This window comes from Crassostrea angulata, chromosome 6 (assembly GCF_025612915.1).
Source record: "Crassostrea angulata isolate pt1a10 chromosome 6, ASM2561291v2, whole genome shotgun sequence".
Lineage (NCBI taxonomy): Eukaryota > Metazoa > Mollusca > Bivalvia > Ostreida > Ostreidae > Magallana > Magallana angulata.
Genome location: NC_069116.1, coordinates 40,958,887 through 40,972,804, shown reverse-complemented (window position 1 = coordinate 40,972,804; position 13,918 = coordinate 40,958,887). Strand labels below are relative to the sequence as shown.

At 32.2% G+C, this 13,918-nt stretch overlaps 1 long non-coding RNA gene and 1 pseudogene across 1 annotated transcript; both read right to left on the bottom strand.

The window, feature by feature from the left end:
• Positions 1 to 1,172: 1,172 nt before the first annotated feature.
• Positions 1,173 to 1,626, bottom strand: LOC128188367 (uncharacterized). The gene is made up of 3 exons (XR_008244148.1): positions 1,527 to 1,626; positions 1,380 to 1,408; positions 1,173 to 1,241 (listed from the first exon to the last, which is right to left on the bottom strand). It is a non-coding gene; the product is annotated as an uncharacterized LOC128188367 (long non-coding RNA).
• An 8,101-nt stretch (positions 1,627 to 9,727) lies between these two features.
• Positions 9,728 to 12,729, bottom strand: LOC128190637 (cell death abnormality protein 1-like; annotated as a pseudogene).
• Positions 12,730 to 13,918: the final 1,189 nt, after the last annotated feature.

The following is a 13,918-nucleotide window of genomic DNA, read 5'->3' as shown; positions in this document are numbered from 1 at the left end:
CGCCCGAGGGAAATATGATTTTGCTTGGGGTAATATATCTTCACATCTCCAAAACGTTCATGTGATAAATTGTTTATTATAACGAACGACAAGTGATGATAAAGAATACATTTGGTTCTAATCGTTTTTCAACTCTTGTAAAGCAGAAACGTAATAAATATTTAACGGTTTCTTTCTTTGTTAGTTTTCTGAAATAAAAAGGATAAAAAACGCTGATATAATCATGAAATGTTTTAAAATTAATCATTTGATTGCATCGTTTTGGACTTTTCATACGCAAGAAATGAAAAGTTGAGTGGCTTCCGAAGGGTTGAATATGATGACAAAACATGACAATGACAGGGAAATGGAACATTTTATTGCCCTGATCATATTTCCCTCGGGCGTTGCTCTCGGGTATTATGATTTCTCCAGGGGGAATAAATCTTCACATCTCCCTCAACATCAGACAACAAATGTATAATACTGATATTACGAGCAGAGTTTTAGAATCTTACATACTTACTTCTAAATATTTTATAGGTTATGCAACAAACACTGTTTAGCAACAACATTATTAAAATAACTTTTTAAAATATTCGTCAATCTATCGACGGTAAATTATTTAACAATACTATAAACATCGCTACATTTGCATTAAAAGTTTTTTTTTAATGTTGTTTGCTTTTTGAAAAAGCAGTTGGTACCAACTCAGATTAATGATTTGTTGATAGAAGCCGAACCCTTGTAGCTCCTCTGTAATATCAAATTCACATTTCAAATGTAGCAGATCTGTCTACGTTTTCCTGGGCTAAATTCGACAGTTTAGGTGTTTCTTGAATAAAAATAAAACGGCATAAATCGTCATCTCCTAAAACTGAGTTGGACTACACTGTACATATTTCTAAACGCCAAATGATAAAAAACAAGCATAAATGACTAAAAAAAACGAAAATCAAAACTATAACTTTGAAAATACGTACTGCGACTCCATGAACATGTATTAGAGTTATCCAAGTTTTCACTGGCAGACTTCGACCGTGTAGGTGCCTCTTGAATCCGCGCGAAAGCGTATGGATTTTCATCATCTACTAAAGTTGGAACTGAATTCCAAAGACTCTTTCTGTTTACTACCAACCTTATATTGTTGTATATATAAGAATCATCTAATTGGTCTGGGTCGTCATTTTGTACAGTACTTCTCCCATTTTCCTCATTTAACGTATCATCGTCTCTGCAAGGCATATTATCTTGGCTTTTTGCTGAAAAAAACCCCGTCTGATTAAATCAAATTTGTTTTAGCTGTTATGAATTAATTTAATTAATAATCAAAAAAAAAAACTTCTTGATCAAACAAAACTGAGTAACAAAGTCAACTTCTTTACGTAAAATAAACATACCACTTTCTTTTTTTACTTCATCACAATGACTGAAATAATTGAGAGAATATAAGTATCCACTTTTATATAATTGACTAGAAATTGTGCTTACATGTAAGAGAAAAAAATCATTGAATTATTTTTAATTTTTAAAAGTAATTTGCTTACCAATAAAGTAGTAAAGAACATAACAACAGAGACACCAATAAAAGACCTGCTGTAATGAGACTAAGTAGCATGTAGTTTTTCTGTCTGACTTTGTTCCCACCTATATAGAAACATTAAAAAATCTTGCTACACTGATATATAAATATTGGAGGTAAATGTGAAGGATAGAGGATCCACGAAGAAAAAAATAACAATTTGAATATCAAATCCAAAAATATCAACAAATAAACTGTGTGCCGTTACGGCGGAGGAAGTGGGGTACTCTTAATTGTAAGAAAAAATGTACGGGGATTTCGGGCTTTATTTGAATAAAACTAGATGAATATTAGTTACGTTGCCTAAATTCAATGTAACATTTAATCATGGATATCAAAATCTTTGAAGTTATACTTTTTATAACTAATAACATGATCAAGGGGCTCTTTAAATTTCTACTGCCAACGAATAAAATAATTGAATCCAAAATGTCTATATCTCTATCCATAAAATACTGATCATATACATGTTATAATAATAATAATAATAACTAGACGTTCGTTGCGAGCAACAAGAGGTCTTCCGTTTGAAAACACCTTAAAAAGGCTATCGGGACAGGTTTTTATTCATTTATCAACAATTTCTCAAATTCCAGTAAACCTCTTTAAGGATTTCAACCGACATATCTTCATACTAGGAAAAGGCGATGTTATCATGATTTTTATTATAAAATTCAAACAAAAATTATTAAAATCCATCATTTCAGAGACAACATTTTGATTCGAATTGCAATTAAGAAAGAAAAAAGAGTCAGCACTCGGGGATTGAACCCATGCCGCCTGGACAAAAGTCTACGACTCTATTGTGGATCGATTTTTTAACAAAAATACATATTCTGCATTCATTAAAGCGTCTGCACCTTAATATGGCAGAAACAATATTTAAAAACAAGAAAAAATGAAAAATAAATGCTTCTGCTTCCTTCCAGTGACGGCCGGAAGTGACGGCGGACGTTCGAATTTGCGAAGTGCACTGCAGCTGAAGAATAACAATCATCACTGAAATTTTGATACAGTGAGAGAGAGAAGCTAGGCAGTAAGATTACTGAATTTAAAATCCAATAATATTCCCAAAAATTGACTTACTTTGCCTGACATTTACTGTACATTAACTGTACATTTCACTGACTACCACTGTATCCCACTATACAGTCCTACTGAAGCACTGTATCCCCACTGTATGGCACTGTACAGGGAACTGAACAGCACTGTACCCCACTGTACCATTGATTTGAAATTCAAAATCTTTCCGAAATCTTAATTATGATTTTTTGTTTGATATTTCCTTTTATTCTAATACATGTATAGCATTAACATTAGGTACATGGAGAAGAATGCAACAGGTCGTTAAATTTCATTATTTACTAGTTTTTGTCGTTTTTCAATGTTAAGATAAAAAAATAATGATATATTCTTTAAGACATTGTCTCTAGCTAGAAGATGAAAAATCTAAATTTTACATGCTGAACCTGATTTTTAGAAAAGTGGATGAATTTCATATAACTAATATGTTAATTTTGTAAACCGGCGGTCATAAGCATATAAAAATACATCTCCCTTACCAGCAAGGATACAAAATTAAGACTGCAGAACATTAACTGACAAGGAAATATACAGCTAACGTCACCTGTTACAGCAAAAATATTCAAAATGGGCGGGAACAAATTGACGCGGACGTCTGAGAAGACATTGGATTGAAACTGTTGTTATAAGAAGCGTATTTTCAATCCACCTCAGCATTTTTAACTTGCTTTATAAGTTAATTAAAAAACATTTTATTTCATCAATAATAGTCATTTTATTTCATCAATAATAATCGGATCCCCATCCGAGAGAGACAATACGCAGGGCAAAGCATATTGTCCGATGAGTCGTCGAAAGTCTGAAACCAAGTGGGGGCGATTTTGAAAGGGGGTTATTCACAGGGGAGAATAATTAATTCAAATTCCGATTTAATAAAATAATACATATATTATACCAGATGAAAATTTTCGCTAGGCTAATTTATACGGATATGCACGTTCATTGTTTATCAAGCTATACACTAGACCCGGGACCTCAAATTTTAGCACCAAAGAGTCCATGAGAGAGAGAGAGAGAGAGAGAGAGAGAGAGAGAGAGAGAGATGAGTTAATCAAAAATCGATTCGGTAAAGAAATTGGTAATGTTTTTATCTGCTTCTTTGATACATCGATTATTTTTCTTTTTGTCTCAAGTTTATCTTTGCCGCCTAACATTGTGTTGTGTGATAAAAAAAATTCTGCTAAGTCGGAAAATAAAATAACATACATCTAACAAATGTAGCATGGTTAATCATCCCCTATTTTCCCAAATCCACTCGATACCCTAGTGCTATGTCTAAACGATCAGTGTTAAGCAATCGGTTAAAAAGATAGAAAATTTATGAATTTTTGACCCCACTGCTTAATCACTAATCCCGCTTTTGGGCGAACATGTACATGTTTGTAGACTTTTGTAAATAAATATAACCTTTATAAAACTGATTTTAAATGATTATGATTATAATCCCAATCCACCCTGCCGTAAAGATTTCTTTAAATCAAAAGTGAATAATCAGACTTTTTGTTTTAACAGTGAATTTCAACGATCGGTGTTTTCATCTGTTAATACCTACACCCCTGCGAATGTTATTGTCTTTTAAATTTTAGACCACGTGGTTTTATTTGACCCTTTCAGTTTCGCAGTAAAAATCGTGCCTCGTGTTCATAGTCTATTTTAGAGAATCTAGGCAAATATAAATTCTAGAGGTTTATTGATCTTAAACTTTATCTTCATTTATTGGTGGATAAAATGTGTTCTAGAAATAGATGTGACAATACAAAAAATAGTTTTTTCTGCTGTTGCGACAATTAACATGCGTAGTAGAGATCCCACCCTAAGAATTAATTTTCGATCCGCGCCTGACCTAGTAATAACATCAATAGTGAAACAGACTGTACTATTTTATGCAGAATGTTCCTTGAAAATGGCTTGATACACTAAGCTTTTATGCAAAATATTCATCCATTATTTTTTTTAAAAACGGTATTGCACACCACAAGCATCAAACAAGGCTATGATTTTATTAAGCAACCCAATGTTTATATTATCAACCTCTCTACACGTGGTTGAACACGAACGATAACTCTGTTCTGAATATCATCGTTTAATTTAAGAAACCACTAGATGGTGAAATAAGACATACATCTTAAAATGTGTTGATGTCTTAACATAAATCAAAGTAGAATATGATATGAAAATCGACCAGCACTTACGTATTTTGAGAATATTATCCGAACACTTATACTTCCGCTCGAAATTTCACAGGAACTGAACAAATCTCGGTGAAGTCTCGTGAACTTTCATTCGAGCACCTCTGGATTTATTACATACTTAGCAACGATAAAGAAAACATTCCGAACACATTCGCAGGGGTGACCTAGGCCCAAACACAGATACACGGGTAATCAGTTTTCACACCGTATTGCAGTCACCCGGTTGTCAGAGAGAGAGAGAGAGAGAGAGAGAGAGATATTTCATAGTGTTTTATAGTGTTCAGGAAATCAATATATACAATGTAAGCAACATATGTCAATAAACGCATGTATACATGCATGCGTGTATCTATATAATTATGTAAATAAATACTAATCAGTACTCCTTTTAAAGCCATGTAGAATAACGTTGATGCATTGCTAAATGTTGTGTGCATACAGTCATGGAGATGGCGGCATTTCTTAGATGCCGGCAAAGCGACACAGTGAACTCTAATGCGGTCGTACTGCAGGGGCGCTTCGGCGGCATGTCTTTAATGCCGGCGATGCGACGAGTATCTGAATTAAGCAAACCGCTGACAGAAACAAGCTCTATATTTGTTCTAAAAAGCTGGGTTTTTTTCATTTATGATAAAGATAAAACGGAAAACAATTAAAACCATCATTTTAAAGATAAAATCGTTAAACAAAACAAAATTAGGGAAGACAATATAATCGGCACTCGGGGACGGATCCCGGGTCGCCTGGCCACAAGTCCAACATTTTAACGACTGAGCTACGCGGACTCTCGCTTCAAAACTTTTGAGCTCAAAATCTCGGGAATGATTGGATCGATTTTAAAACGAATTTCACATTCTGAAGTGTTTCAAGCGTCTCCATTGAATAAAAACATATATAGAATTCAAATTTAAAAATTGAAAAGTTAAGGTTCTTCATTTCCTTCCGGTGACGACCGAAAGTGACGGCGGACGTTCGGATATGCGAAGGGCACTGCGGCCGTTCACTCTCTACCATCTCTGAAAATTTGAAGGTTCTATCTTAAATGCTTTTTGAGAAAATCGTGAACAAGCAAAAACATAAAATCTTTAATATCTCGATATTGAAAGTGATGACCAAAAAGCTCGTGTAATCTCTTATAAATTTTGTCATGAATAAGGTCTGAAAGTTTCATGAAAATCGGCCGAAGTATTTTTGAGAAAACGTGACAGAAAAAAAACCCCAATAATAATAATAGTGAAAAAGAAACAAAGCAATAACAAGAAGGTCTTCCGTTTCCAACGGAAGACCTTAATAATTTACATTACATACAATTATTGATTAACATCAAGACGTGTTGATGTAAGTGTGATATTAACTTGCCTTTAACTTTTTTTGAACAATTAATTGGTTTAGTTGTGTATGAACGCGTCATACTTGCTGTGCTATCCGTCATTCCATCACACGTCTCAGCTGTTGTGTCGTTGATGAATGATGAAATCACACAGCCACACACATAATGACATCCAAAATCATGAGGACAGTTACATTTTGTAGCACAGAGTCGTCCAAAATAACCAGCGTTACACATAGTGGTGCAATTAGTTCCTTGATACCCTAATCTACACTCTAGAAAGGTAACAATTATTACAGAAGTTATATATTGCTGATACACATTTAATAAAATCAAGTATGTAATTGACACAACTGAAGATATAATCTAGTATCTAATTGTTTATAATCGTTATCACTTAAGAGGGCTGGATAGATAGCTATTTTTAGGTTATATTTACCTTCTTTTAGAGAAAGATCTCTGTATAAAGATATGGGAAAATGTTCAGATTGAAATCAACATATTTTGATTTTTTTCTTCACTAAATAATATTTAATGGTCAAACTTATTGTATATAAAACTTTAAGGCAGATCTGGTAGACAGTTTGTTGAGCACAAAGCCTTCTTACAATAAAATATAATTGATTTACATTATGGAGTAGTTTGTCTCTTACCGACACACTTGTCACCCCTTTTCTCGTAATTTGTACAGCATTTAGTCACGTTATTGCTGGAAATAAGAATAATATAAAACTACTGTAGTGTACTTCCGACTCGGACAGTAGGTCCCTCAAGGGAGCTTTAATTGACATTAAGCCTTATTCTTTTTAAGATTCATAAACCCTCTGCTTTAAAATACTTATTATTTTTTATAATCCTAATGTACATTTTCATATAGCACTATACATTGTGATATAATAAAATTGATTAATTTAAATTATTTTTTTTATAATTTATTTGAATGCTTCGTGTGCTTATATACCTATACACTGGCGTCGGAAGCAAATTGAAAGTGGGGGGGCTAGACTAATCCTCAGAAATATTGAGAAAAAAGTAATTCTCAAAATCATGGAAATCCTAATCTGTGGGGGGGGGGGGGGGGGGGGGGGGGGGTAGTATACCTATGCTTCCAAAAGAAAAAAAATTCCCCAATTTTTTTTCCCAAAATCATCAAATTCCTAATCCGTGGGGGGGCTAGTATGCTTCTGAATCCAATTTCTCCATCTTTCTAGGTAACTTTAGGAACAATAATCTTTCCTGCGAGAAAAGTGGGGGGGGGGCTGAACCCTCTATCATGCTATGTTTCTAATGGTTAGGTATAACTTTGCAAAAAAAGTGGGTGGGCTAAGCCCCCCCTAGCCCCCCCGGTTCCGACGCCTATGCTATATACGTTTTTGTGAATGTTATTTATAAATGATGAAAAAGGTAACCCGATGATGAAGTTTTCTTTGCTATATTTCTGGAAATAGCATTGATTAAAACAAGGGTTATCAAAGTATCAAAATATTAAATTTCCGACGAATAAAATTAAAAGAACTTGCAGTTGTAAATGAATGAACCTGTGTCTTACGAACCGATAGTTCTGTTAGCTGTTGCAACACTCTGCTGTTCTAAACTGCATTTTACGCATTGTGATATGAAAAATGTTGGAAACCAAACATTCCAAAAAAAATTCACTTTTAAAATAATTCTCTGACAAATTGCCACAAATTCGACAACAGATATTTTGAACAAAAGTTGTATTATCTCTCTTTTCAGAGAATCCATGAACCTTAAGACACTACGTCATAGCGATTTAAAAAGTTTAGTTGAATTGTTCGTACTTAACATGTATTCAAATATTATCATATCATAAAAGTAAAGAGCTTGTGACCCGCAGATAACGAGTTCGAATTCAATTGAGGCTTTTGCTCATATTTACGAAATAAATATATATAATAGTTTTTAAATTTAGGTAGCTACTGGACTTCATACGGAAAATTTAAAGGAATTTAAAAAAAATTCTACTTTTTAAAAGTGACATCCCGTTTTGTGACGGATGCAAAAAAAGAAAAAGCCTATCAACCTGGGCTTTACATTTAAAAACTTAAAATAAGAAACACTGTCTAAAAAGTAATGATTCAAATATGAATTCAATAATTAATACATTAAAGTTATGATATGTGACATATTTACCCAGGATCCTGACATAAATTGTCACCATGTAAGGCGTCGGCGGTTTTCATCAAAAGAAGAAAGAACACATCCATTTTTAAAAGGAATAATAAAATGAAATGTGTATCGACTTTTTTATTTAAATTTACATAAATTTTGCTTAGAGCCACCATCATGATCCAACGTTAACGTTTCTGTGAAATATTATTTTAATCATTTTCATACATGACCAAAATATACCGGAAAATATAAACACGTGTATAGATTAAAATCACTTGACAGAAATGTAATATTTAAACAATGTGTCTTGTGCAAACCGTACATATGAAGTTAACGAACATGAAAATGAAGTTTTAATGAAGAACGACCAATTGAATGCATTGTAATAAAAAATTATATTTTTCAATATATTATAAGTTTCATTTCATTGTATAGATTAATTTGCATTATATTTTGTGGATGAATTAAGAGGACGAATCAATTATTTTTTTTAAAATTAGTAATATTTTCTTTGAGTGGTCAGTAATCAGCTCTTTTAGATGGTTTGTACACACAAATTAATTGTTTCCTTGTAAACCATATGGCGCTCTAAGCAGGAGAAACGTCAAGTATGTCATATAAAGGAAAATAGGATTAAGTGTGTCACATTTATTTTACATTATTTATAATTATAACTTATTTAGGGTGCAATTTTATGTCTATATAAAACACTAATAATAAAAAATAATGTAATGTTTCAATTAAAATTAATTTTTTGAAAAAAAATCTTCCCGATTGTTTTCCACAGTGTTCACCTGTTTATGCTTTGTGGTTTACGATAATACTCTACTAGTATACTGCCAGTTTCCGTACTTGATGTTAAGTGTATGATCAACAATGGATAGCATGTGTTTTATTTTAAAACCGTGCATGATATTTTCTTTTGGTTCCTGATAAAATTTTATCACGAAGAATATTTTTACTAACACATTAACCCAAGCCGGCTAATGTGTTTCTTTAATGAAATTTAAGATGGCATGGGACACCTCCATATTGTGACCTTAGTTACAATCTATCGAAATAAATAATAAAATGAAGTTTAAATTTTTATTTTTCCCTCTCTCAATTTGTAACATAACAGCGTATCGGAATGGACAAGACAGTTAACTATTAATCTGTTAGTCATGAATTCGAATCCCACTGGGCGTTAATGATTTTTATCATCCCAACATTTTTAAAATATGTTTTTGGTTAAATTATTGCAAATATAAAAAAAGTCGGCATCTCAATAGTTCCCTTCTTTAGAAACAGTTTACATGTAACATTAAAAAGTTATACAATTGATCATGTTTTACGTTTTAGCTAAAGCGATCAAATATAACATTTAAACTGACAACCTTTTCTGCTGAATAGCTTCAAGGTTTATAAGATATTATTTCTGAAAAATAATAAGCTTTAATCTAGCAATGTGCAAGTACCAAATTTAGAGTAGACAGAAATATAGACATCCAAATGTAACACAATCGTAACAGCATCATGCGATCAAAGTTTGCGCTGATTCTTCACAATAAAGTTTAAGTCTTTGAAGGTTAAGGTAAAAAATATTAGTCAGTCCATAGAAAAGTTTGAATGCGGTAAATTCCTATGTGAATGGCTTCATCAAGGTCATCGTAGTCACCTCCTTATTAGGAATTCGAGGGTTGAAGATCTGCGTAGTGATGTTCATGTGTACTCCTGCCATCTGTTATTGACTCGTACAAACCCATTGTTTCGGTGGGATGTCCGCCATGTTCATTTAGGTAATGTTTAGATTTTACTGGTTGGTATGAATCAGAGTCACTACCACTTGAATTTTTTGTTGCAAAATTTACCTCCGCTGACAGATAGCCAGTGTTTTCTGGTGCTCTCAGTAAATCACTTTTTATTGGTTGTATATGAGATCCTGGAGGTTCATTACCTTCTGTTTTCAAGGATTTTTCCACGTTCCTGCCAACACCACCCATTGGAAAAAAATTATCAAAATTCTTTCCCCTTAATATTTGCTTGGGAGTTGAATGTTTGTTAATTTCTTCATATGCTGCCAAGTCGTCTAAATTAGAATCTATGTTAGTTTGATTGGCGTTCGGACCCCCTTTCTCGCGCTGGATACCGATGTATTCTTCATTGTTAAAGTGATAGCGCACCAACTTCGTGTCATCTTGTGATCCGCCTTTAAATTTGTATGTAGATTGCCCTTTTTGTAATACGCTTCAAAAAATCAAAAGGAGATATTTTTTGGCATTAAGTTACAATTACATATCTAGAAAAAAGATTATTTTCAAGGTTATGCATAGAAAGTATGTTAACTTTAGTCGCCATTGATTAAGCTTTAGGAATTTCTTGTCAGTAAGTCTATATGTTTTGCATAGTGTTAGACGCGTGGTGTTTTATTTTTTATTTGCCTTCTAGATATTTTCTGAATTATGTGAAATTAAATACATTCTGCAAAAACAGAGCGAAATATTTAAATATATATTAAATCATTTATGCTGGGGATTCAATATGTTCCATATGTCTTGCTTCAAAGTTGGTACTTTTCCCTTTTATTTCGTTATATTTGATGACAGCCATTTATACATGTATTTTAATAAGCCGAGATTTGACAGTAAAATATTTTTAACATTTTGATTAAATATAGGCTTGAGTTTGTTTTTCATACAATAACATGAGATTATATACAATTCTAGCACATTTAATTGTTTTAAAGACTAAAAAAATTCAATTTGTAATTGAATGAATTATGCATTGTGTTAGGAGAATAATATACTGGTACTGAAATAGTTTGATTTATTTTCAGTTATCCTATTTATACTATCTGAATCAAGGAAAAAAATACCTACCATCTCCAGCATAAGAGGTTAACGCCTAATAAGCACACGATTATTCCAACCACAATGAAGAAAATGGGTATCCATTCAAATGCCAAATATTCTGTCAAAACAATAAAAAAGAAAAATAATATAATACGAGATAAAAAGAAACACTTACAGAAAACAAAAACCATACAATATATGTCTTCAAAATGAAATTCATATATTAATTCAGACATGAATACGATTGGGCAACCCATTTCCCCCAAAATCTACGAAAATTGGCCCCCACAAGGTCTACAAACACCAATATAAAACTTCACTGTCCAATATTTTTTTCTAAGCCTGAACTCTTCAAGCAAGCCTTAACAGAAGATATATACACAGCAAATAATGATTCACCATTAAGAATCCTTACTCGGAATACACAACCAGTTACAAATATACCAATGAATATAACTGTTTTATTTATTGGCGACTCTTTAGACTAATAAAGTTCCCAATTGCAAATATACAGTGGACAATGAAGCAGAAACGTTTGCAGTTTATAGTCTGGACAGAAAGTAGAATTAATTGAAAGAAAGCAAAATGTTTAAACCATATTTCCAATTCATATTTTGCCCTGAGTAACTAAGCTACCTCTTTAATTATTTCTCAGATTTTTTTTTCGTAAAATACTTTTATTATGCGTGACTTTTTCGAAATTTCAATGATATACCGACAATTCTAAGTTTGTTTTATAAAATGTTGTAGGAATCAAATATCCAATGAGCTTTTTGGGCTTTATTGGATTCAATCACTTGTCTACCTAATTATGTTAAGGAATGATTCATTATTTTTTTAGTAGAATCAAAAGTATCTTTTTCTGACGCTTAGTAGGAACTTTCTCATACCCGTCACATTTTCTTCTGTTACATCTCTCAGACTTGGTATGGTTGAGGAGTGTCGTATATTGCTCACATCCGCAAACGTGGTCACAGGAGTAGTGTTCAGGACAATCGCATCTCTCACTGCAATGACGACCATAGTAGTTTTCTGGGCATTTGGAAGAGCAATTTAATCCAAAATATCCAGCTCTGCATTCTAATAATTAAAACTGAATTTCAGGAAAGGATACATCTGCAATTTGCTCGAACAAACGTCATTTTGTAAATCTTGACTTTAGTTACTCAGCTGGTGGATCTTGATACAGAATTTACAATATGGCAACTGTAAATTTTGTATAAACATCCACTTTACTCAAAACTTACAGCTTGGTACAGGATTGTCCAAAATTAATTTCAAAATTATTCATAATTTGTTCTTTTAACATTTTAGATTAAAATCTTACCAACACATTTGTTTAACTTTTCTTCATAATCTTTACAGCATCGAGACAACTTGGTGCTATAAATAAAAAGGAAAAAAAATATGCTCTGAAATATTGAATTCAAGGACACATGAAATATTCATTCTTACATAAGGTTCCTGCAGATATTTTCTCCCTCTAGACCAGTTGACATTTCCATGAAAATTTCTAAAATTAATGCACAAGAAATTGTCACTAAACTTAAAGCAGGTAACATTTTTACTTCTTATAATCAGATTATCGGCTAGATAAAGTTTGCCGTCTAATTATGTATTCTCATTTCCCACGTGAAATTTTATAAGGAAGAAAAACCACTACGTAAGATTATTTGTGTTTTTGAATAATCATAATGTTTAATATATAATACTGGTATGTACTTTAAACCATTGGTACATCTAATTATGATGCAATGTTTAAGTGCAAATTAAAAAAAATAAGGAAATACCAAATAGTGGACGATATAATGTAGTATAATTCATTTTCTGGGATCACATTTTTGAGATATTGTTTATTTGTACACAAATGAAAAAAATCACAAGTTTAGATGCGAATGATTCCAACGTTAACTGATATAAAAGTAGTTTTACGATGTATTCATGGTCAGTTGAAATGAATGACAATTAAAAACGATTTTAATTTTACGAAAACTTCATATTTCGAGTTATATATGCAATGAAATCATTATTTTCAAACTCGCAGTTCTATTCAGCGATAGATACTTGTATATGTATATAGAAAAACACAGGCAGTCACTAGCAGCTGACGAAGAACAAATGATATCGTAACCTTTTATGAAATTTCGGTTTTGGTCTATCGTTCGATCGCCTTTCGGCTGACAATTAGAGGTTTAAAAAAAAATAAATTGTTAACTTTCGCGCATTTGTGCGTATGATAGTAAATTTCAAGAAAGCTGGGTGGTAAAAAAAATCCTTTATAAATTTGAAATTTTAAGTCTCCTACACTTTATAGATGGCTTTTCATTTAAAGGAGGTAAATATGGTCTAAGAATTACCACAACCGTTCAGTTCTCTTCATTTAAACCTTTCCATATAACGAACAATAAGAATGCAGAACTTTAAGTCATGACCAGAGTGCAAAAAAGAGGTCATAAAAAATGTTTTCAGCACATTTCAATTCATTGTGTTCTGGTCTCATTTTTCTTCTGTATTTTAAATATATTTTATTCTCATTAACTTTAGGCTTGATGATTGAATCAACCTGTCCAAGAATTGAAAGAACAATAATTCGATATTCAAACCGAAACTCAAATTACTTTGATTTTATGGTGCAAATTGTGGAGACTTGAATTGCAATTGTTTTCTGCAATTCTTAATTAGAATCAAACAAAGTGTGTCCTTACACCCAAGTTCTTTGAGTTCTTGGAATTTGAATGATTTTGCAATTAATGGGCAATTTCATTTATTTTGTCTTAGTATATTTTTT